This window comes from Pseudophryne corroboree, chromosome 3 (genome assembly GCF_028390025.1).
Source record: "Pseudophryne corroboree isolate aPseCor3 chromosome 3, aPseCor3.hap2, whole genome shotgun sequence".
In the NCBI taxonomy this organism is placed as follows: domain Eukaryota; kingdom Metazoa; phylum Chordata; class Amphibia; order Anura; family Myobatrachidae; genus Pseudophryne; species Pseudophryne corroboree.
The window spans coordinates 116,204,639-116,219,448 of record NC_086446.1 but is presented as its reverse complement, the minus strand read 5'-3'; the positions used below and the strand labels follow the sequence as shown (position 1 = coordinate 116,219,448).

The 14,810-nt window shown below is 41.5% G+C and overlaps 55 non-coding genes and 11 pseudogenes across 55 annotated transcripts in view; all 66 read left to right on the top strand.

The window, feature by feature from the left end:
• Positions 1 to 33: 33 nt before the first annotated feature.
• On the top strand, positions 34 to 152 carry LOC135058543 (5S ribosomal RNA). The gene has a single exon (XR_010244970.1). It is a non-coding gene; the product is annotated as a 5S ribosomal RNA (ribosomal RNA).
• Positions 153 to 259: 107 nt separating this feature from the next.
• On the top strand, positions 260 to 378 carry LOC135068864 (5S ribosomal RNA). The gene has a single exon (XR_010255055.1). It is a non-coding gene; the product is annotated as a 5S ribosomal RNA (ribosomal RNA).
• Positions 379 to 485: 107 nt separating this feature from the next.
• Positions 486 to 604, top strand: LOC135058542 (5S ribosomal RNA). Its single transcript, XR_010244968.1, has one exon. It is a non-coding gene; the product is annotated as a 5S ribosomal RNA (ribosomal RNA).
• A 107-nt stretch (positions 605 to 711) lies between these two features.
• On the top strand, positions 712 to 830 carry LOC135059497 (5S ribosomal RNA). Its single transcript, XR_010245899.1, has one exon. It is a non-coding gene; the product is annotated as a 5S ribosomal RNA (ribosomal RNA).
• A 107-nt stretch (positions 831 to 937) lies between these two features.
• LOC135062014 (5S ribosomal RNA) lies at positions 938 to 1,056 on the top strand. Its single transcript, XR_010248378.1, has one exon. It is a non-coding gene; the product is annotated as a 5S ribosomal RNA (ribosomal RNA).
• A 107-nt stretch (positions 1,057 to 1,163) lies between these two features.
• Positions 1,164 to 1,282, top strand: LOC135063249 (5S ribosomal RNA). Its single transcript, XR_010249583.1, has one exon. It is a non-coding gene; the product is annotated as a 5S ribosomal RNA (ribosomal RNA).
• A 107-nt stretch (positions 1,283 to 1,389) lies between these two features.
• On the top strand, positions 1,390 to 1,508 carry LOC135062013 (5S ribosomal RNA). The gene has a single exon (XR_010248377.1). It is a non-coding gene; the product is annotated as a 5S ribosomal RNA (ribosomal RNA).
• Positions 1,509 to 1,615: 107 nt separating this feature from the next.
• On the top strand, positions 1,616 to 1,734 carry LOC135059496 (5S ribosomal RNA). Its single transcript, XR_010245898.1, has one exon. It is a non-coding gene; the product is annotated as a 5S ribosomal RNA (ribosomal RNA).
• Positions 1,735 to 1,841: 107 nt separating this feature from the next.
• LOC134891867 (5S ribosomal RNA) lies at positions 1,842 to 1,960 on the top strand (annotated as a pseudogene).
• Positions 1,961 to 2,067: 107 nt separating this feature from the next.
• On the top strand, positions 2,068 to 2,186 carry LOC134886626 (5S ribosomal RNA). Its single transcript, XR_010170706.1, has one exon. It is a non-coding gene; the product is annotated as a 5S ribosomal RNA (ribosomal RNA).
• Positions 2,187 to 2,293: 107 nt separating this feature from the next.
• LOC135063210 (5S ribosomal RNA) lies at positions 2,294 to 2,412 on the top strand. Its single transcript, XR_010249546.1, has one exon. It is a non-coding gene; the product is annotated as a 5S ribosomal RNA (ribosomal RNA).
• Positions 2,413 to 2,519: 107 nt separating this feature from the next.
• Positions 2,520 to 2,638, top strand: LOC135070075 (5S ribosomal RNA). Its single transcript, XR_010256250.1, has one exon. It is a non-coding gene; the product is annotated as a 5S ribosomal RNA (ribosomal RNA).
• A 107-nt stretch (positions 2,639 to 2,745) lies between these two features.
• Positions 2,746 to 2,864, top strand: LOC134898593 (5S ribosomal RNA). The gene has a single exon (XR_010172286.1). It is a non-coding gene; the product is annotated as a 5S ribosomal RNA (ribosomal RNA).
• Positions 2,865 to 2,971: 107 nt separating this feature from the next.
• Positions 2,972 to 3,090, top strand: LOC135069584 (5S ribosomal RNA). The gene has a single exon (XR_010255763.1). It is a non-coding gene; the product is annotated as a 5S ribosomal RNA (ribosomal RNA).
• A 107-nt stretch (positions 3,091 to 3,197) lies between these two features.
• Positions 3,198 to 3,316, top strand: LOC134894116 (5S ribosomal RNA; annotated as a pseudogene).
• A 107-nt stretch (positions 3,317 to 3,423) lies between these two features.
• Positions 3,424 to 3,542, top strand: LOC135070074 (5S ribosomal RNA). Its single transcript, XR_010256249.1, has one exon. It is a non-coding gene; the product is annotated as a 5S ribosomal RNA (ribosomal RNA).
• A 107-nt stretch (positions 3,543 to 3,649) lies between these two features.
• Positions 3,650 to 3,768, top strand: LOC135065047 (5S ribosomal RNA). Its single transcript, XR_010251339.1, has one exon. It is a non-coding gene; the product is annotated as a 5S ribosomal RNA (ribosomal RNA).
• Positions 3,769 to 3,875: 107 nt separating this feature from the next.
• LOC135063866 (5S ribosomal RNA) lies at positions 3,876 to 3,994 on the top strand. The gene has a single exon (XR_010250187.1). It is a non-coding gene; the product is annotated as a 5S ribosomal RNA (ribosomal RNA).
• Positions 3,995 to 4,101: 107 nt separating this feature from the next.
• LOC135069583 (5S ribosomal RNA) lies at positions 4,102 to 4,220 on the top strand. The gene has a single exon (XR_010255762.1). It is a non-coding gene; the product is annotated as a 5S ribosomal RNA (ribosomal RNA).
• A 107-nt stretch (positions 4,221 to 4,327) lies between these two features.
• On the top strand, positions 4,328 to 4,446 carry LOC134890628 (5S ribosomal RNA; annotated as a pseudogene).
• A 107-nt stretch (positions 4,447 to 4,553) lies between these two features.
• LOC134885882 (5S ribosomal RNA) lies at positions 4,554 to 4,672 on the top strand. The gene has a single exon (XR_010169986.1). It is a non-coding gene; the product is annotated as a 5S ribosomal RNA (ribosomal RNA).
• Positions 4,673 to 4,779: 107 nt separating this feature from the next.
• Positions 4,780 to 4,898, top strand: LOC135060918 (5S ribosomal RNA). Its single transcript, XR_010247314.1, has one exon. It is a non-coding gene; the product is annotated as a 5S ribosomal RNA (ribosomal RNA).
• Positions 4,899 to 5,005: 107 nt separating this feature from the next.
• LOC135070249 (5S ribosomal RNA) lies at positions 5,006 to 5,124 on the top strand. The gene has a single exon (XR_010256420.1). It is a non-coding gene; the product is annotated as a 5S ribosomal RNA (ribosomal RNA).
• A 107-nt stretch (positions 5,125 to 5,231) lies between these two features.
• Positions 5,232 to 5,350, top strand: LOC135069789 (5S ribosomal RNA). Its single transcript, XR_010255971.1, has one exon. It is a non-coding gene; the product is annotated as a 5S ribosomal RNA (ribosomal RNA).
• Positions 5,351 to 5,457: 107 nt separating this feature from the next.
• Positions 5,458 to 5,576, top strand: LOC134901388 (5S ribosomal RNA). The gene has a single exon (XR_010174878.1). It is a non-coding gene; the product is annotated as a 5S ribosomal RNA (ribosomal RNA).
• Positions 5,577 to 5,683: 107 nt separating this feature from the next.
• On the top strand, positions 5,684 to 5,802 carry LOC135069582 (5S ribosomal RNA). The gene has a single exon (XR_010255761.1). It is a non-coding gene; the product is annotated as a 5S ribosomal RNA (ribosomal RNA).
• Positions 5,803 to 5,909: 107 nt separating this feature from the next.
• Positions 5,910 to 6,028, top strand: LOC135064503 (5S ribosomal RNA). Its single transcript, XR_010250813.1, has one exon. It is a non-coding gene; the product is annotated as a 5S ribosomal RNA (ribosomal RNA).
• Positions 6,029 to 6,135: 107 nt separating this feature from the next.
• Positions 6,136 to 6,254, top strand: LOC134892559 (5S ribosomal RNA; annotated as a pseudogene).
• A 107-nt stretch (positions 6,255 to 6,361) lies between these two features.
• LOC135071020 (5S ribosomal RNA) lies at positions 6,362 to 6,480 on the top strand. The gene has a single exon (XR_010257164.1). It is a non-coding gene; the product is annotated as a 5S ribosomal RNA (ribosomal RNA).
• Positions 6,481 to 6,587: 107 nt separating this feature from the next.
• On the top strand, positions 6,588 to 6,706 carry LOC134888088 (5S ribosomal RNA; annotated as a pseudogene).
• A 107-nt stretch (positions 6,707 to 6,813) lies between these two features.
• Positions 6,814 to 6,932, top strand: LOC134898591 (5S ribosomal RNA). The gene has a single exon (XR_010172284.1). It is a non-coding gene; the product is annotated as a 5S ribosomal RNA (ribosomal RNA).
• Positions 6,933 to 7,039: 107 nt separating this feature from the next.
• Positions 7,040 to 7,158, top strand: LOC134891042 (5S ribosomal RNA; annotated as a pseudogene).
• Positions 7,159 to 7,265: 107 nt separating this feature from the next.
• Positions 7,266 to 7,384, top strand: LOC135068121 (5S ribosomal RNA). The gene has a single exon (XR_010254328.1). It is a non-coding gene; the product is annotated as a 5S ribosomal RNA (ribosomal RNA).
• A 107-nt stretch (positions 7,385 to 7,491) lies between these two features.
• LOC134884667 (5S ribosomal RNA) lies at positions 7,492 to 7,610 on the top strand. Its single transcript, XR_010168805.1, has one exon. It is a non-coding gene; the product is annotated as a 5S ribosomal RNA (ribosomal RNA).
• Positions 7,611 to 7,717: 107 nt separating this feature from the next.
• LOC135061586 (5S ribosomal RNA) lies at positions 7,718 to 7,836 on the top strand. The gene has a single exon (XR_010247964.1). It is a non-coding gene; the product is annotated as a 5S ribosomal RNA (ribosomal RNA).
• Positions 7,837 to 7,943: 107 nt separating this feature from the next.
• Positions 7,944 to 8,062, top strand: LOC135065046 (5S ribosomal RNA). Its single transcript, XR_010251338.1, has one exon. It is a non-coding gene; the product is annotated as a 5S ribosomal RNA (ribosomal RNA).
• A 107-nt stretch (positions 8,063 to 8,169) lies between these two features.
• LOC135066706 (5S ribosomal RNA) lies at positions 8,170 to 8,288 on the top strand. The gene has a single exon (XR_010252946.1). It is a non-coding gene; the product is annotated as a 5S ribosomal RNA (ribosomal RNA).
• Positions 8,289 to 8,394: 106 nt separating this feature from the next.
• On the top strand, positions 8,395 to 8,513 carry LOC135065045 (5S ribosomal RNA). The gene has a single exon (XR_010251337.1). It is a non-coding gene; the product is annotated as a 5S ribosomal RNA (ribosomal RNA).
• A 107-nt stretch (positions 8,514 to 8,620) lies between these two features.
• LOC135063865 (5S ribosomal RNA) lies at positions 8,621 to 8,739 on the top strand. Its single transcript, XR_010250186.1, has one exon. It is a non-coding gene; the product is annotated as a 5S ribosomal RNA (ribosomal RNA).
• A 107-nt stretch (positions 8,740 to 8,846) lies between these two features.
• Positions 8,847 to 8,965, top strand: LOC135069581 (5S ribosomal RNA). Its single transcript, XR_010255760.1, has one exon. It is a non-coding gene; the product is annotated as a 5S ribosomal RNA (ribosomal RNA).
• Positions 8,966 to 9,072: 107 nt separating this feature from the next.
• On the top strand, positions 9,073 to 9,191 carry LOC135069023 (5S ribosomal RNA). The gene has a single exon (XR_010255214.1). It is a non-coding gene; the product is annotated as a 5S ribosomal RNA (ribosomal RNA).
• Positions 9,192 to 9,298: 107 nt separating this feature from the next.
• LOC134889105 (5S ribosomal RNA) lies at positions 9,299 to 9,417 on the top strand (annotated as a pseudogene).
• A 107-nt stretch (positions 9,418 to 9,524) lies between these two features.
• Positions 9,525 to 9,643, top strand: LOC135069788 (5S ribosomal RNA). The gene has a single exon (XR_010255970.1). It is a non-coding gene; the product is annotated as a 5S ribosomal RNA (ribosomal RNA).
• A 107-nt stretch (positions 9,644 to 9,750) lies between these two features.
• LOC134901387 (5S ribosomal RNA) lies at positions 9,751 to 9,869 on the top strand. The gene has a single exon (XR_010174877.1). It is a non-coding gene; the product is annotated as a 5S ribosomal RNA (ribosomal RNA).
• Positions 9,870 to 9,976: 107 nt separating this feature from the next.
• LOC135069580 (5S ribosomal RNA) lies at positions 9,977 to 10,095 on the top strand. The gene has a single exon (XR_010255759.1). It is a non-coding gene; the product is annotated as a 5S ribosomal RNA (ribosomal RNA).
• A 107-nt stretch (positions 10,096 to 10,202) lies between these two features.
• On the top strand, positions 10,203 to 10,321 carry LOC135064502 (5S ribosomal RNA). Its single transcript, XR_010250812.1, has one exon. It is a non-coding gene; the product is annotated as a 5S ribosomal RNA (ribosomal RNA).
• Positions 10,322 to 10,428: 107 nt separating this feature from the next.
• On the top strand, positions 10,429 to 10,547 carry LOC134892557 (5S ribosomal RNA; annotated as a pseudogene).
• A 107-nt stretch (positions 10,548 to 10,654) lies between these two features.
• Positions 10,655 to 10,773, top strand: LOC135071019 (5S ribosomal RNA). Its single transcript, XR_010257163.1, has one exon. It is a non-coding gene; the product is annotated as a 5S ribosomal RNA (ribosomal RNA).
• A 107-nt stretch (positions 10,774 to 10,880) lies between these two features.
• On the top strand, positions 10,881 to 10,999 carry LOC135066482 (5S ribosomal RNA). Its single transcript, XR_010252729.1, has one exon. It is a non-coding gene; the product is annotated as a 5S ribosomal RNA (ribosomal RNA).
• A 107-nt stretch (positions 11,000 to 11,106) lies between these two features.
• LOC134898590 (5S ribosomal RNA) lies at positions 11,107 to 11,225 on the top strand. Its single transcript, XR_010172283.1, has one exon. It is a non-coding gene; the product is annotated as a 5S ribosomal RNA (ribosomal RNA).
• A 107-nt stretch (positions 11,226 to 11,332) lies between these two features.
• On the top strand, positions 11,333 to 11,451 carry LOC134891041 (5S ribosomal RNA; annotated as a pseudogene).
• A 107-nt stretch (positions 11,452 to 11,558) lies between these two features.
• Positions 11,559 to 11,677, top strand: LOC135066969 (5S ribosomal RNA). Its single transcript, XR_010253201.1, has one exon. It is a non-coding gene; the product is annotated as a 5S ribosomal RNA (ribosomal RNA).
• Positions 11,678 to 11,784: 107 nt separating this feature from the next.
• Positions 11,785 to 11,903, top strand: LOC134884666 (5S ribosomal RNA). Its single transcript, XR_010168804.1, has one exon. It is a non-coding gene; the product is annotated as a 5S ribosomal RNA (ribosomal RNA).
• Positions 11,904 to 12,010: 107 nt separating this feature from the next.
• Positions 12,011 to 12,129, top strand: LOC135061470 (5S ribosomal RNA). Its single transcript, XR_010247849.1, has one exon. It is a non-coding gene; the product is annotated as a 5S ribosomal RNA (ribosomal RNA).
• Positions 12,130 to 12,236: 107 nt separating this feature from the next.
• LOC135065044 (5S ribosomal RNA) lies at positions 12,237 to 12,355 on the top strand. The gene has a single exon (XR_010251336.1). It is a non-coding gene; the product is annotated as a 5S ribosomal RNA (ribosomal RNA).
• A 107-nt stretch (positions 12,356 to 12,462) lies between these two features.
• LOC135066705 (5S ribosomal RNA) lies at positions 12,463 to 12,581 on the top strand. Its single transcript, XR_010252945.1, has one exon. It is a non-coding gene; the product is annotated as a 5S ribosomal RNA (ribosomal RNA).
• Positions 12,582 to 12,687: 106 nt separating this feature from the next.
• LOC135065043 (5S ribosomal RNA) lies at positions 12,688 to 12,806 on the top strand. Its single transcript, XR_010251335.1, has one exon. It is a non-coding gene; the product is annotated as a 5S ribosomal RNA (ribosomal RNA).
• A 107-nt stretch (positions 12,807 to 12,913) lies between these two features.
• On the top strand, positions 12,914 to 13,032 carry LOC135066704 (5S ribosomal RNA). The gene has a single exon (XR_010252944.1). It is a non-coding gene; the product is annotated as a 5S ribosomal RNA (ribosomal RNA).
• Positions 13,033 to 13,138: 106 nt separating this feature from the next.
• On the top strand, positions 13,139 to 13,257 carry LOC135069608 (5S ribosomal RNA). Its single transcript, XR_010255786.1, has one exon. It is a non-coding gene; the product is annotated as a 5S ribosomal RNA (ribosomal RNA).
• A 107-nt stretch (positions 13,258 to 13,364) lies between these two features.
• LOC134886005 (5S ribosomal RNA) lies at positions 13,365 to 13,483 on the top strand. The gene has a single exon (XR_010170103.1). It is a non-coding gene; the product is annotated as a 5S ribosomal RNA (ribosomal RNA).
• Positions 13,484 to 13,590: 107 nt separating this feature from the next.
• Positions 13,591 to 13,709, top strand: LOC134898588 (5S ribosomal RNA). The gene has a single exon (XR_010172282.1). It is a non-coding gene; the product is annotated as a 5S ribosomal RNA (ribosomal RNA).
• Positions 13,710 to 13,816: 107 nt separating this feature from the next.
• LOC135064500 (5S ribosomal RNA) lies at positions 13,817 to 13,935 on the top strand. Its single transcript, XR_010250810.1, has one exon. It is a non-coding gene; the product is annotated as a 5S ribosomal RNA (ribosomal RNA).
• Positions 13,936 to 14,042: 107 nt separating this feature from the next.
• On the top strand, positions 14,043 to 14,161 carry LOC134893303 (5S ribosomal RNA; annotated as a pseudogene).
• Positions 14,162 to 14,268: 107 nt separating this feature from the next.
• Positions 14,269 to 14,387, top strand: LOC134890215 (5S ribosomal RNA; annotated as a pseudogene).
• A 107-nt stretch (positions 14,388 to 14,494) lies between these two features.
• On the top strand, positions 14,495 to 14,613 carry LOC134897066 (5S ribosomal RNA). Its single transcript, XR_010172073.1, has one exon. It is a non-coding gene; the product is annotated as a 5S ribosomal RNA (ribosomal RNA).
• A 107-nt stretch (positions 14,614 to 14,720) lies between these two features.
• LOC135064971 (5S ribosomal RNA) overlaps positions 14,721 to 14,810 on the top strand; it is a 119-nt gene continuing 29 nt past the window's right edge. The window contains exon 1 of the ribosomal RNA XR_010251266.1: positions 14,721 to 14,810. This exon is cut by the window's right edge and continues 29 nt beyond it. This is a non-coding gene — a ribosomal RNA (5S ribosomal RNA).

Here is a 14,810-nt window from a genome sequence, read left to right as displayed (position 1 = left end):
AGTAGAAAAGTTCTAACAGAAACCACAAAGCTCATCTACAGCCACACCACACTGGATACGCCCAATCTCATCTGATCTTGGAAGTTAAGCAGTGTTGGGCCTGGTTAGTACTTGGATGGGAGACCACCTCGGAATACAAGGTGCTGTAGATATTTTTATACTGCCAACACCGTTCTGTTGATGCATTCCATTTTAAAACGTATTCATTTATGAACCAGTAGTTAGAAGTAGAAAAGTTCTAACAGAAACCACAAAGCTCATCTACAGCCACACCACACTGGGTACGCCCAATCTCATCTGATCTTGGAAGCTAAGCAGTGTTGGGCCTGGTTAGTACTTGGATAGGAGACCACCTGGGAATACAAGGTGCTGTAGATATTTTTATACTGCCAACACCGTTCTGTTGATGCATTCCATTTTAAAACGTATTCATTTATGAACCAGTAGTTAGAAGTAGAAAAGTTCTAACAGAAACCACAAAGCTCATCTACAGCCACACCACACTGGATACGCCCAATCTCATCTGATCTTGGAAGTTAAGCAGTGTTGGGCCTGGTTAGTACTTGGATGGGAGACCACCTCGGAATACAAGGTGCTGTAGATATTTTTATACTGCCAACACCGTTCTGTTGATGCATTCCATTTTAAAACGTATTCATTTATGAACCAGTAGTTAGAAGTAGAAAAGTTCTAACAGAAACCACAAAGCTCATCTACAGCCACACCACACTGGGTACGCCCAATCTCATCTGATCTTGGAAGCTAAGCAGTGTTGGGCCTGGTTAGTACTTGGATGGGAGACCACCTGGGAATACAAGGTGCTGTAGATATTTTTATACTGCCAACACTGATCTGTTGATGCATTCCATTTTCAAACGTATTCATTTATGAACCAGTAGTTAGAAGTAGAAAAGTTCTAACAGAAACCACAAAGCTCATCTACAGCCACACCACACTGGATACGCCCAATCTCATCTGATCTTGGAAGCTAAGCAGTGTTGGGCCTGGTTAGTACTTGGATGGGAGACCACCTCGGAATACAAGGTGCTGTAGATAATTTTATACTGCCAACACCGTTCTGTTGATGCATTCCATTTTAAAACGTATTCATTTATGAACCAGTAGTTAGAAGTAGAAAAGTTCTAACAGAAACCAGAAAGTTCATCTATAGCAACACCACACTGGATACGCCCAATCTCATCTGATCTTGGAAGCTAAGCAGTGTTGGGCCTGGTTAGTACTTGGATGGGAGACCACCTGGGAATACAAGGTGCTGTAGATATTTTTATACTGCCAACACCGTTCTGTTGATGCATTCCATTTTAAAACGTATTCATTTATGAACCAGTAGTTAGAAGTAGAAAAGTTCTAACAGAAACCACAAAGCTCATCTACAGCCACACCACACTGGATACGCCCAATCTCATCTGATCTTGGAAGCTAAGCAGTGTTGGGCCTGGTTAGTACTTGGATGGGAGACCACCTCGGAATACAAGGTGCTGTAGATATTTTTATACTGCCAACACCGTTCTGTTGATGCATTCCATTTTAAAACGTATTCATTTATGAACCAGTAGTTAGAAGTAGAAAAGTTCTAACAGAAACCACAAAGCTCATCTACAGCCACACCACACTGGGTACGCCCAATCTCATCTGATCTTGGAAGCTAAGCAGTGTTGGGCCTGGTTAGTACTTGGATGGGAGACCACCTGGGAATACAAGGTGCTGTAGATATTTTTATACTGCCAACACCGTTCTGTTGATGCATTCCATTTTAAAACGTATTCATTTATGAACCAGTAGTTAGAAGTAGAAAAGTTCTAACAGAAACCAAAAAGTTCATCTACTGCAGCACCACACTGGATACGCCCAATCTCATCTAATCTTGGAAGCTAAGCAGTGTTGGGCCTGGTTAGTACTTGGATGGGAGACCACCTGGGAATACAAGGTGCTGTAGATATTTTTATACTACCAACACCGTTCTGTTGATGCATTCCATTTTCAAACGTATTCATTTATGAACCAGTAGTTAGAAGTAGAAAAGTACTAACAGAAACTATAAAGCTCATCTACAGCCACACCACACTGGATATGCCCAATCTCATCTGATCTTGGAAGCTAAGCAGTGTTGGGCCTGGTTAGTACTTGGATGGGAGTCCACCTGGGAATACAAGGTGATGTAGATAATTTTATACTGCCAACACCGTTCTGTTGATGCATTCCATTTTAAAACGTATTCATTTATGAACCAGTAGTTAGAAGTAGAAAAGTTCTAACAGAAACCACAAAGTTCATCTACAGCCACACCACATTGGATATGCCCAATCTCATCTGATCTTGGAAGCTAAGCAGTGTTGGGCCTGGTTAGTACTTGGATGGGAGACCACCTGGGAATACAAGGTGCTGTAGATATTTTTATACTGCCAACACTGTTCTGTTGATGCATTCCATTTTCAAACGTATTCATTTATGAACCTGTAGTTAGAAGTAGAAAAGTTCTAACAGAAACCACAAAGCTCATCTACAGCAACACCACACTGGATACGCCCAATCTCGTCTGATCTTGGAAGCTAAGCAGTGTTGGGCCTTGTTAGTACTTGGATGGGAGACCACCTGGGAATACAAAGTGTTGTAGATATTTTTATACTGCCAACACCGTTCTGTTGATGCATTCCATTTTCAAACGTTTTCATTTATGAACCAGTAGTTAGAAGTAGAAAAGTTCTAACAGAAACCACAAAACTCATCTACAGCCACACCACACTGGATACGCCCAATCTCATCTGATCTTGGAAGCTAAGCAGTGTTGGGCCTGGTTAGTACTTGGATGGGAGACCACCTGGGAATACAAGGTGCTGTAGATAATTTTATACTACCAACACCGTTCTGTTGATGCGTTCCATTTTATAACGTATTCATTTATGAACCAGTAGTTAGAAGTAGAAAAGTTCTAACAGAAACCATAAAGCTTATCTACAGCCACACCACACTGGATACGCCCAATCTCGTCTGATCTTGGAAGCTAAGCAGTGTTTGGCCTGGTTAGTACTTGGATGGGAGACCACCTGGGAATACAAGGTGCTGTAGATATTTTTATACTACCAACACCGTTCTGTTGATGCATTCCATTTTCAAACGTATTCATTTATGAACCAGTAGTTAGTAGTAGAAAAGTTCTAACAGAAACCACAAAGCTCATCTACAGCCACACCAAACTGGATATGCTCAATCTCATCTGATCTTGGAAGCTAAGCAGTGTTGGGCCTGGTTAGTACTTGGATGGGAGACCACCAGGTAATACAAGGTGCTGTAGATATTTTTATACTGCCAACACTGTTCTGTTGATGCATTCCATTTTCAAACGTATTCATTTATGAACCTGTAGTTAGAAGTAGAAAAGTTCTAACAGAAACCACAAAGCTCATCTACAGCAACACCACACTGGATACGCCCAATCTCGTCTGATCTTGGAAGCTAAGCAGTGTTGGGCCTTGTTAGTACTTGGATGGGAGACCACCTGGGAATACAAAGTGTTGTAGATATTTTTATACTGCCAACATCGTTCTGTTGATGCATTCCATTTTCAAACGTATTCATTTATGAACCAGTAGTTAGAAGTAGAAAAGTTCTAACAGAAACCACAAAACTCATCTACAGCCACACCACACTGGATACGCCCAATCTCATCTGATCTTGGAAGCTAAGCAGTGTTGGGCCTGGTTAGTACTTGGATGGGAGACCACCTGGGAATACAAAGTGCTGTAGATATTTTTATACTGCCAACACCGTTCTGTTGATGCATTCCATTTTCAAACGTATTCATTTATGAACCAGTAGTTAGAAGTAGAAAAGTTCTAACAGAAACCACAAAGCTCATCTACAGCCACACCACACTGGATACGCCCAATCTCATCTGATCTTGGAAGCTAAGCAGTATTGGGCCTGGTTAGTACTTGGATGGGAGACCACCTGGGAATACAAGGTGCTGTAGATAATTTTATACTACCAACACCGTTCTGTTGATGCGTTCCATTTTAAAACGTATTCATTTATGAACCAGTAGTTAGAAGTAGAAAAGTTCTAACAGAAACCATAAAGCTTATCTACAGCCACACCACACTGGATACGCCCAATCTCGTCTGATCTTGGAAGCTAAGCAGTGTTTGGCCTGGTTAGTACTTGGATGGGAGACCACCTGGGAATACAAGGTGCTGTAGATATTTTTATACTACCAACACCGTTCTGTTGATGCATTCCATTTTCAAACGTATTCATTTATGAACCAGTAGTTAGTAGTAGAAAAGTTCTAACAGAAACCACAAAGCTCATCTACAGCCACACCAAACTGGATATGCCCAATCTCATCTGATCTTGGAAGCTAAGCAGTGTTGGGCCTGGTTAGTACTTGGATGGGAGACCACCTGGTAATACAAGGTGCTGTAGATATTTTTATACTGCCAACACCGTTCTGTTGATGCATTCCATTTTCAAACGTATTCATTTATGAACCAGTAGTTAGAAGTAGAAAAGTTCTAACAGAAACTACAAAGCTCATCTACAGCCACACCACACTGGATACGCCCAATCTCATCTGATCTTGGAAGCTAAGCAGTGTTGGGCCTGGTTAGTACTTGGATGGGAGACCACCTGGTAATACAAGGCGCTGTAGATGTTTTTATACTGCCAACACCGTTCTGTTGATGCATTCCATTTTCAAACGTATTCATTTATGAACCAGTAGTTAGAAGTAGAAAATTTCCTACAGAAACCGCAAATCTCATCTACAGCCACACCACACTGGATACGCCCAATCTCGTCTGATCTTGGAAGCTAAGCAGTGTAAGGCCTTGTTAGTACTTGGATGGGAGACCACCTGGGAATACAAGGTGCTGTAGATATTTTTATACTGCCAACACTGTTCTGTTGATGCATTCCATTTTCAAACGTATTCATTTATGAACCTGTAGTTAGAAGTAGAAAAGTTCTAACAGAAACCACAAAGCTCATCTACAGCAACACCACACTAGATACGCCCAATCTCGTCTGATCTTGGAAGCTAAGCAGTGTTGGGCTTTGTTAGTACTTGGATGGGAGACCACCTGGGAATACAAAGTGTTGTAGATATTTTTATACTGCCAACACCGTTCTGTTGATGCATTCCATTTTCAAACGTATTCATTTATGAACCAGTAGTTAGAAGTAGAAAAGTTCTAACAGAAACCACAAAACTCATCTACAGCAACACCACACTGGATACGCCCAATCTCATCTGATCTTGGAAGCTAAGCAGTGTTGGGCCTGGTTAGTACTTGGATGGGAGACCACCTGGGAATACAAAGTGCTGTAGATATTTTTATACTGCCAACACCGTTCTGTTGATGCATTCCATTTTCAAACGTATTCATTTATGAACCAGTAGTTAGAAGTAGAAAAGTTCTAACAGAAACCACAAAGCTCATCTACAGCCACACCACACTGGATACGCCCAATCTCATCTGATCTTGGAAGCTAAGCAGTGTTGGGCCTGGTTAGTACTCGGATGGGAGACCACCTGGGAATACAAGGTGCTGTAGATAATTTTATACTACCAACACCGTTCTGTTGATGCGTTCCATTTTAAAACGTATTCATTTATGAACCAGTAGTTAGAAGTAGAAAAGTTCTAACAGAAACCATAAAGCTTATCTACAGCCACACCACACTGGATACGCCCAATCTCGTCTGATCTTGGAAGCTAAGCAGTGTTTGGCCTGGTTAGTACTTGGATGGGAGACCACCTGGGAATACAAGGTGCTGTAGATATTTTTATACTACCAACACCGTTCTGTTGATGCATTCCATTTTCAAACGTATTCATTTTTGAACCAGTAGTTAGAAGTAGAAAAGTACTAACAGAAACCATAAAGCTCTTCTACAGCCACACCACACTGGATATGCCCAATCTCATCTGATCTTGGAAGCTAAGCAGTGTTGGGCCTGGTTAGTACTTGGATGGGAGACCACCTGGGAATACAAGGTGCTGTAGATAATTTTATACTGCCAACACCGTTCTGTTGATGCATTCCATTTTCAAACATATTCATTTATAAACCAGTAGTTAGAAGTAGAAAAGTTCTAACAGAAACCAGAAAGTTCATCTACAGCAGCACCACACTGGATACGCCCAATCTCATCTGATCTTGGAAGCTATGCAATGTTGGGCCTGGTTAGTACTTGGATGGGAGACCACCTGGGAATACAAGGTGCTGTAGATATTTTTATACTGCCAACACCGTTCTGTTGATGCATTCCATTTTCAAACGTATTCATTTATGAACCAGTAGTTAGAAGTAGAAAAGTTCTAACAGAAACCACAAAGCTCATCTACAGCCACACCACACTGGATACGCCCAATCTCATCTGATCTTGGAAGCTAAGCAGTGTTGGGCCTGGTTAGTACTTGGATGGGAGATCACCTGGGAATACAAAGTGCTGTAGATATTTTTATACTGCCAACACCGTTCTGTTGATGCATTCCATTTTCAAACGTATTCATTTATGAACCAGTAGTTAGAAGTAGAAAAGTTCTAACAGAAACCACAAAGCTCATATACAGCCACACCACACTGGATACGCCCAATCTCATCTGATCTTGTAAGCTAAGCAGTGTTGGGCCTGGTTAGTACTTGAATGGGAGACCACCTGGGAATACAAGGTGCTGTAGATATTTTTATACTACCAACACCGTTCTGTTGATGCATTCCATTTTAAAACGTATTCATTTATGAACCAGTAGTTAGAAGTAGAAAAGTTCTAACAGAAACCATAAAGCTTATCTACAGCCACACCACACTGGATACGCCCAATCTCATCTGATCTTGGAAGCTAAGCAGTGTTGGGCCTGGTTAGTACTTGGATGGGAGACCACCTGGGAATACAAGGTGCTGTAGATATTTTTATACTACCAACACCGTTCTGTTGATGCATTCCATTTTCAAACGTATTCATTTATGAACCAGTAGTTAGAAGTAGAAAAGTTCTAACAGAAACCACAAAGCTCATCTACAGCCACACCACACTGGATACGCCCAATCTCATCTGATATTGGAAGCTAAGCAGTGTTGGGCCTGGTTAGTACTTGGATGGGAGACCACCTAGTAATACAAGGTGCTGTAGATATTTTTATACTGCCAACACCGTTCTGTTGATGCATTCCATTTTCAAACGTATTCATTTATGAACCAGTAGTTAGAAGTAGAAAAGTTCTAACAGAAACCGCAAAGCTCATCTACAGCCACACCACACTGGATACGCCCAATCTCATCTGATCTTGGAAGCTAAGCAGTGTTGGGCCTTGTTAGTACTTGGATGGGAGACCACCTGGGAATACAAGGTGCTGTAGATATTTTTATACTGCCAACACTGTTCTGTTGATGCATTCCATTTTCAAACGTATTCATTTATGAACCAGTAGTTAGAAGTAGAAAAGTTCTAACAGAAACCACAAAGCTCATCTACAGCCACACCATACTGGATACGCCCAATCTCACCTGATCTTGGAAGCTAAGCAGTGTTGGGCTTGGTTAGTACTTGGATGGGAGACCACCTGGGAATACAAGGTGCTGTAGATATTTTTATACTGCCAACACCGTTCTGTTGATGCATTCCATTTTCAAACGTATTCATTTATGAACCAGTAGTTAGAAGTAGAAAAGTTCTAACAGAAACCACAAAGCTCATCTACAGCCACACCACACTGGATACGCCCAATCTCGTCTGATCTTGGAAGCTAAGCAGTGTTGGGCCTTGTTAGTACTTGGATGGGAGACCACCTGGGAATACAAGGTGCTGTAGATATTTTTATACTGCCAACACTGTTCTGTTGATGCATTCCATTTTCAAACGTTTTCATTTATGAACCAGTAGTTAGAAGTAGAAAAGTTCTAACAGAAACCACAAAGCTCATCTACAGCCACACCACACTGGATACGCCCAATCTCATCTGATCTTGGAAGCTAAGCAGTGTTGGGCCTGGTTAGTACTTGGATGGGAGACCACCTGGGAATACAAAGTGCTGTAGATATTTTTATACTGCCAACACCGTTCTGTTGATGCATTCCATTTTCAAACGTATTCATTTATGAACCAGTAGTTAGAAGTAGAAAAGTTCTAACAGAAACCAGAAAGTTCATCTACAGCAGCACCACACTGGATACGCCCAATCTCATCTGATCTTGGAAGCTAAGCAGTGTTGGGCCTGGTTAGTACTTGGATGGGAGACCACCTGGGAATACAAGGTGCTGTAGATATTTTATACTGCCAACACCGTTCTGTTGATGCATTCCATTTTCAAACGTCTTCATTTATGAACCAGTAGTTAGAAGTATAAAAGTTCTAACAGAAACCACAAAGCTCATCTACAGCCACACCACACTGGATACGCCCAATCTCATCTGATCTTGGAAGCTAAGCAGTGTTGGGCCTGGTTAGTACTTGGATGGGAGACCACCTGGGAATACAAAGTGCTGTAGATATTTTTATACTGCCAACACCGTTCTGTTGATGCATTCCATTTTCAAACGTATTCATTTATGAACCAGTAGTTAGAAGTAGAAAAGTTCTAACAGAAACCACAAAGCTCATCTACAGCCACACCACACTGGATACGCCCAATCTCATCTGATCTTGGAAGCTAAGCAGTATTGGGCCTGGTTAGTACTTGGATGGGAGACCACCTGGGAATACAAGGTGCTGTAGATAATTTTATACTACCAACACCGTTCTGTTGATGCGTTCCATTTTAAAACGTATTCATTTATGAACCAGTAGTTAGAAGTAGAAAAGTTCTAACAGAAACCATAAAGCTTATCTACAGCCACACCACACTGGATACGCCCAATCTCGTCTGATCTTGGAAGCTAAGCAGTGTTTGGCCTGGTTAGTACTTGGATGGGAGACCACCTGGGAATACAAGGTGCTGTAGATATTTTTATACTACCAACACCGTTCTGTTGATGCATTCCATTTTCAAACGTATTCATTTATGAACCAGTAGTTAGTAGTAGAAAAGTTCTAACAGAAACCACAAAGCTCATCTACAGCCACACCAAACTGGATATGCCCAATCTCATCTGATCTTGGAAGCTAAGCAGTGTTGGGCCTGGTTAGTACTTGGATGGGAGACCACCTGGGAATACAAGGTGCTGTAGATATTTTTATACTGCCAACACTGTTCTGTTGATGCATTCCATTTTCAAACGTATTCATTTATGAACCTGTAGTTAGAAGTAGAAAAGTTCTAACAGAAACCACAAAGCTCATCTACAGCAACACCACACTAGATACGCCCAATCTCGTCTGATCTTGGAAGCTAAGCAGTGTTGGGCCTTGTTAGTACTTGGATGGGAGACCACCTGGGAATACAAAGTGTTGTAGATATTTTTATACTGCCAACACCGTTCTGTTGATGCATTCCATTTTCAAACGTATTCATTTATGAACCAGTAGTTAGAAGTAGAAAAGTTCTAACAGAAACCACAAAACTCATCTACAGCAACACCACACTGGATACGCCCAATCTCATCTGATCTTGGAAGCTAAGCAGTGTTGGGCCTGGTTAGTACTTGGATGGGAGACCACCTGGGAATACAAAGTGCTGTAGATATTTTTATACTGCCAACACCGTTCTGTTGATGCATTCCATTTTCAAACGTATTCATTTATGAACCAGTAGTTAGAAGTAGAAAAGTTCTAACAGAAACCACAAAGCTCATCTACAGCCACACCACACTGGATACGCCCAATCTCATCTGATCTTGGAAGCTAAGCAGTGTTGGGCCTGGTTAGTACTCGGATGGGAGACCACCTGGGAATACAAGGTGCTGTAGATAATTTTATACTACCAACACCGTTCTGTTGATGCGTTCCATTTTAAAACGTATTCATTTATGAACCAGTAGTTAGAAGTAGAAAAGTTCTAACAGAAACCATAAAGCTTATCTACAGCCACACCACACTGGATACGCCCAATCTCGTCTGATCTTGGAAGCTAAGCAGTGTTTGGCCTGGTTAGTACTTGGATGGGAGACCACCTGGGAATACAAGGTGCTGTAGATATTTTTATACTACCAACACCGTTCTGTTGATGCATTCCATTTTCAAACGTATTCATTTTTGAACCAGTAGTTAGAAGTAGAAAAGTACTAACAGAAACCATAAAGCTCTTCTACAGCCACACCACACTGGATATGCCCAATCTCATCTGATCTTGGAAGCTAAGCAGTGTTGGGCCTGGTTAGTACTTGGATGGGAGACCACCTGGGAATACAAGGTGCTGTAGATAATTTTATACTGCCAACACCGTTCTGTTGATGCATTCCATTTTCAAACATATTCATTTATAAACCAGTAGTTAGAAGTAGAAAAGTTCTTACAGAAACCAGAAAGTTCATCTACAGCAGCACCACACTGGATACGCCCAATCTCATCTGATCTTGGAAGCTATGCAATGTTGGGCCTGGTTAGTACTTGGATGGGAGACCACCTGGGAATACAAGGTGCTGTAGATATTTTTATACTGCCAACACCGTTCTGTTGATGCATTCCATTTTCAAACGTATTCATTTATGAACCAGTAGTTAGAAGTAGAAAAGTTCTAACAGAAACCACAAAGCTCATCTACAGCCACACCACACTGGATACGCCCAATCTCATCTGATCTTGGAAGCTAAGCAGTGTTGGGCCTGGTTAGTACTTGGATGGGAGATCACCTGGGAATACAAAGTGCTGTAGATATTTTTATACTGCCAACACCGTTCTGTTGATGCATTCCATTTTCAAACGTATTCATTTATGAACCAGTAGTTAGAAGTAGAAAAGTTCTAACAGAAACCACAAAGCTCATATACAGCCACACCACACTGGATACGCCCAATCTCATCTGATCTTGGAAGCTAAGCAGTGTTGGGCCTGGTTAGTACTTGAATGGGAGACCACCTGGGAATACAAGGTGCTGTAGATATTTTTATACTACCAACACCGTTCTGTTGATGCATTCCATTTTAAAACGTATTCATTTATGAACCAGTAGTTAGAAGTAGAAAAGTTCTAACAGAAACCATAAAGCTTATCTACAGCCACACCACACTGGATACGCCCAATCTCATCTGATCTTGGAAGCTAAGCAGTGTTGGGCCTGGTTAGTACTTGGATGGGAGACCACCTGGGAATACAAGGTGCTGTAGATATTTTTATACTACCAACACCGTTCTGTTGATGCATTCCATTTTCAAACGTATTCATTTATGAACCAGTAGTTAGAAGTAGAAAAGTTCTAACAGAAACCACAAAGCTCATCTACAGCCACACCACACTGGATACGCCCAATCTCATCTGATATTGGAAGCTAAGCAGTGTTGGGCCTGGTTAGTACTTGGATGGGAGACCACCTAGTAATACAAGGTGCTGTAGATATTTTTATACTGCCAACACCGTTCTGTTGATGCATTCCATTTTCAAACGTATTCATTTATGAACCAGTAGTTAGAAGTAGAAAAGTTCTAACAGAAACCGCAAAGCTCATCTACAGCCACACCACACTGGATACGCCCAATCTCATCTGATCTTGGAAGCTAAGCAGTGTTGGGCCTTGTTAGTACTTGGATGGGAGACCACCTGGGAATACAAGGTGCTGTAGATATTTTTATACTGCCAACACTGTTCTGTTGATGCATTCCATTTTCAAACGTATTCATTTATGAACCAGTAGTTAGAAGTAGAAAAGTTCTAACAGAAACCACAAAGCTCATCTACAGCCACACCATACTGGATACGCCCAATCTCACCTGATCTTGGAAGCTAAGCAGTGTTGGGCTTGGTTAGTACTTGGATGGGAGACCACCTGGGAATACAAGGTGCTGTAGATATTTTTATACTGCCAACACCGTTCTGTTGATGCATTCCATTTTCAAACGTATTCATTTATGAACCAGTAGTTAGAAGTAGAAAAGTTCTAACAGAAACCACAAAGCTCATCTACAGCCACACCACACTGGATACGCCCAATCTCGTCTGATCTTGGAAGCTAAGCAGTGTTGGGCCTTGTTAGTACTTGGATGGGAGACCACCTGGGAATACAAGGTGCTGTAGATATTTTTATACTGCCAACACTGTTCTGTTGATGCATTCCATTTTCAAACGTTTTCATTTATGAACCAGTAGTTAGAAGTAGAAAAGTTCTAACAGAAACCACAAAACTCATCTACAGCCACACCACACTGGATACGCCCAATCTCATCTGATCTTGGAAGCTAAGCAGTGTTGGGCCTGGTTAGTACTTGGATGGGAGACCACCTGGGAATACAAAGTGCTGTAGATATTTTTATACTGCCAACACCGTTCTGTTGATGCATTCCATTTTCAAACGTATTCATTTATGAACCAGTAGTTAGAAGTAGAAAAGTTCTAACAGAAACCAGAAAGTTCATCTACAGCAGCACCACACTGGATACGCCCAATCTCATCTGATCTTGGAAGCTAAGCAGTGTTGGGCCTGGTTAGTACTTGGATGGGAGACCACCTGGGAATACAAGGTGCTGTAGATATTTTATACTGCCAACACCGTTCTGTTGATGCATTCCATTTTCAAACGTGTTCATTTATGAACCAGTAGTTAGAAGTATAAAAGTTCTAACAGAAACCACAAAGCTCATCTACAGCCACACCACACTGGATACGCCCAATCTCATCTGATCTTGGAAGCTAAGCAGTGTTGGGCCTGGTTAGTACTTGGATGGGAGACCACCTGGGAATACAAAGTGCTGTAGATATTTTTATACTGCCAACACCGTTCTGTTGATGCATTCCATTTTCAAACGTATTAATTTATGAACCAGTAGTTAGAAGTAGAAAAGTTCTAACAGAAACCAGAAAGTTCATCTACAGCAGCACCACACTGGATACGCCCAATCTCATCTGATCTTGGAAGCTAAGCAGTGTTGGGCCTGGTTAGTACTTGGATGGGAGACCACCTGGGAATACAAGGTGCTGTAGATATTTTATACTGCCAACACCGTTCTGTTGATGCATTCCATTTTCAAACGTATTCATTTATGAACCAGTAGTTAGAAGTATAAAAGTTCTAACAGAAACCACAAAGCTCATCTACAGCCACACCATACTGGATACGCCCAATCTCATCTGATCTTGGAAGCTAAGCAGTGTTGGGCCTGGTTAGTACTTGGATGGGAGACCACCTGGGAATACAAAGTGCTGTAGATATTTTTATACTGCCAACACCGTTCTGTTGATGCATTCCATTTTCAAACGTATTCATTTATGAACCAGTAGTTAGAAGTAGAAAAGTTCTAACAGAAACCACAAAGCTCATCTACAGCCACACCACTCTGGATACGCCCAATTTCATCTGATCTTGGAAGCTAAGCAGTGTTGGTCCTGGTTAGTACTTGGATGGGAGACCACCTGGGAATACAAGGTGCTGTAGATATTTTTATACTACCAACACCGTTCTGTTGATGCATTCCATTTTAAAACGTATTCATTTATGAACCAGTAGTTAGAAGTAGAAAAGTTCTAACAGAAACAATAAAGCTAATCTACAGCCACACCACACTGGATACGCCCAATCTCATCTGATCTTGGAAGCTAAGCAGTGTTGGGCCTGGTTAGTACTTGGATGGGAGACCACCTGGGAATACAAGGTGCTGTAGATATTTTTATACTACCAACACCGTTCTGTTGATGCATTCCATTTTCAAACGTATTCATTTATGAACCAGTAGTTAGAAGTAGAAAAGTACTAACAGAAACCATAAAGCTCTTCTACAGCCACACCACACTGGATATGCCCAATCTCATCTGATCTTGGAAGCTAAGCAGTGTTGGGCCTGGTTAGTACTTGGATGGGAGACCACCTGGGAATACAAGGTGCTGTAGATAATTTTATACTGCCAACACCGTTCTGTTGATGCATTCCATTTTAAAACGTATTCATTTATGAACCAGTAGTTAGAAGTAGAAAAGTTCTAACAGAAACCAGAAAGTTCATCTACAGCAGCACCACACTGGATATGCCCAATCTCATCTGATCTTGAAAGCTAAGCAGTGTTGGACCTGGTTAGTACTTGGATGGGAGTCCACCTGGGAATACAAGGTGCTGTAGATAATTTTATACTGCCAACACCGTTCTGTTGATGCATTCCATTTTAAAACGTATTCATTTATGAACCAGTAGTTAGAAGTAGAAAAGTTCTAACAGAAACCACAAAGTTTATCTACAGCCACACCACATTGGATACGCCCAATCTCATCTGATCTTGGAAACTAAGCAGTGTTTGGCCTGGTTAGTACTTGGATGGGAGACCACCTGGGAATACAAGGTGCTGTAGATATTTTTATACTGCCAACACCGTTCTGTTGATGCATTCCATTTTCAAACGTATTCATTTATGAACCAGTAGTTAGTAGTAGAAAAGTTCTAACAGAAACCACAAAGCTCATCTACAGCCACACCACACTGGGTACGCCCAATCTCATCTGATCTTGGAAGCTAAGCAGTGTTGGGCCTTGTTAGTACTTGGATGGGAGACCACCTGGGAATACAAGGTGCTGTAGATATTTTTATACTGCCAACACCGTTCTGTTGAAGCATTCCATTTTCAAACGTATTCATTTATGAACCAGTAGTTAGAAGTAGAAAAGTTCTAACAGAAACCACAAAGCTCATCTACAGCCACACCACACTGGATACGCCCAATCTCATCTGATCTTGGAAGCTAAGCAGTGTTGGGCCTGGTTAGTACTTGGATGGGAGA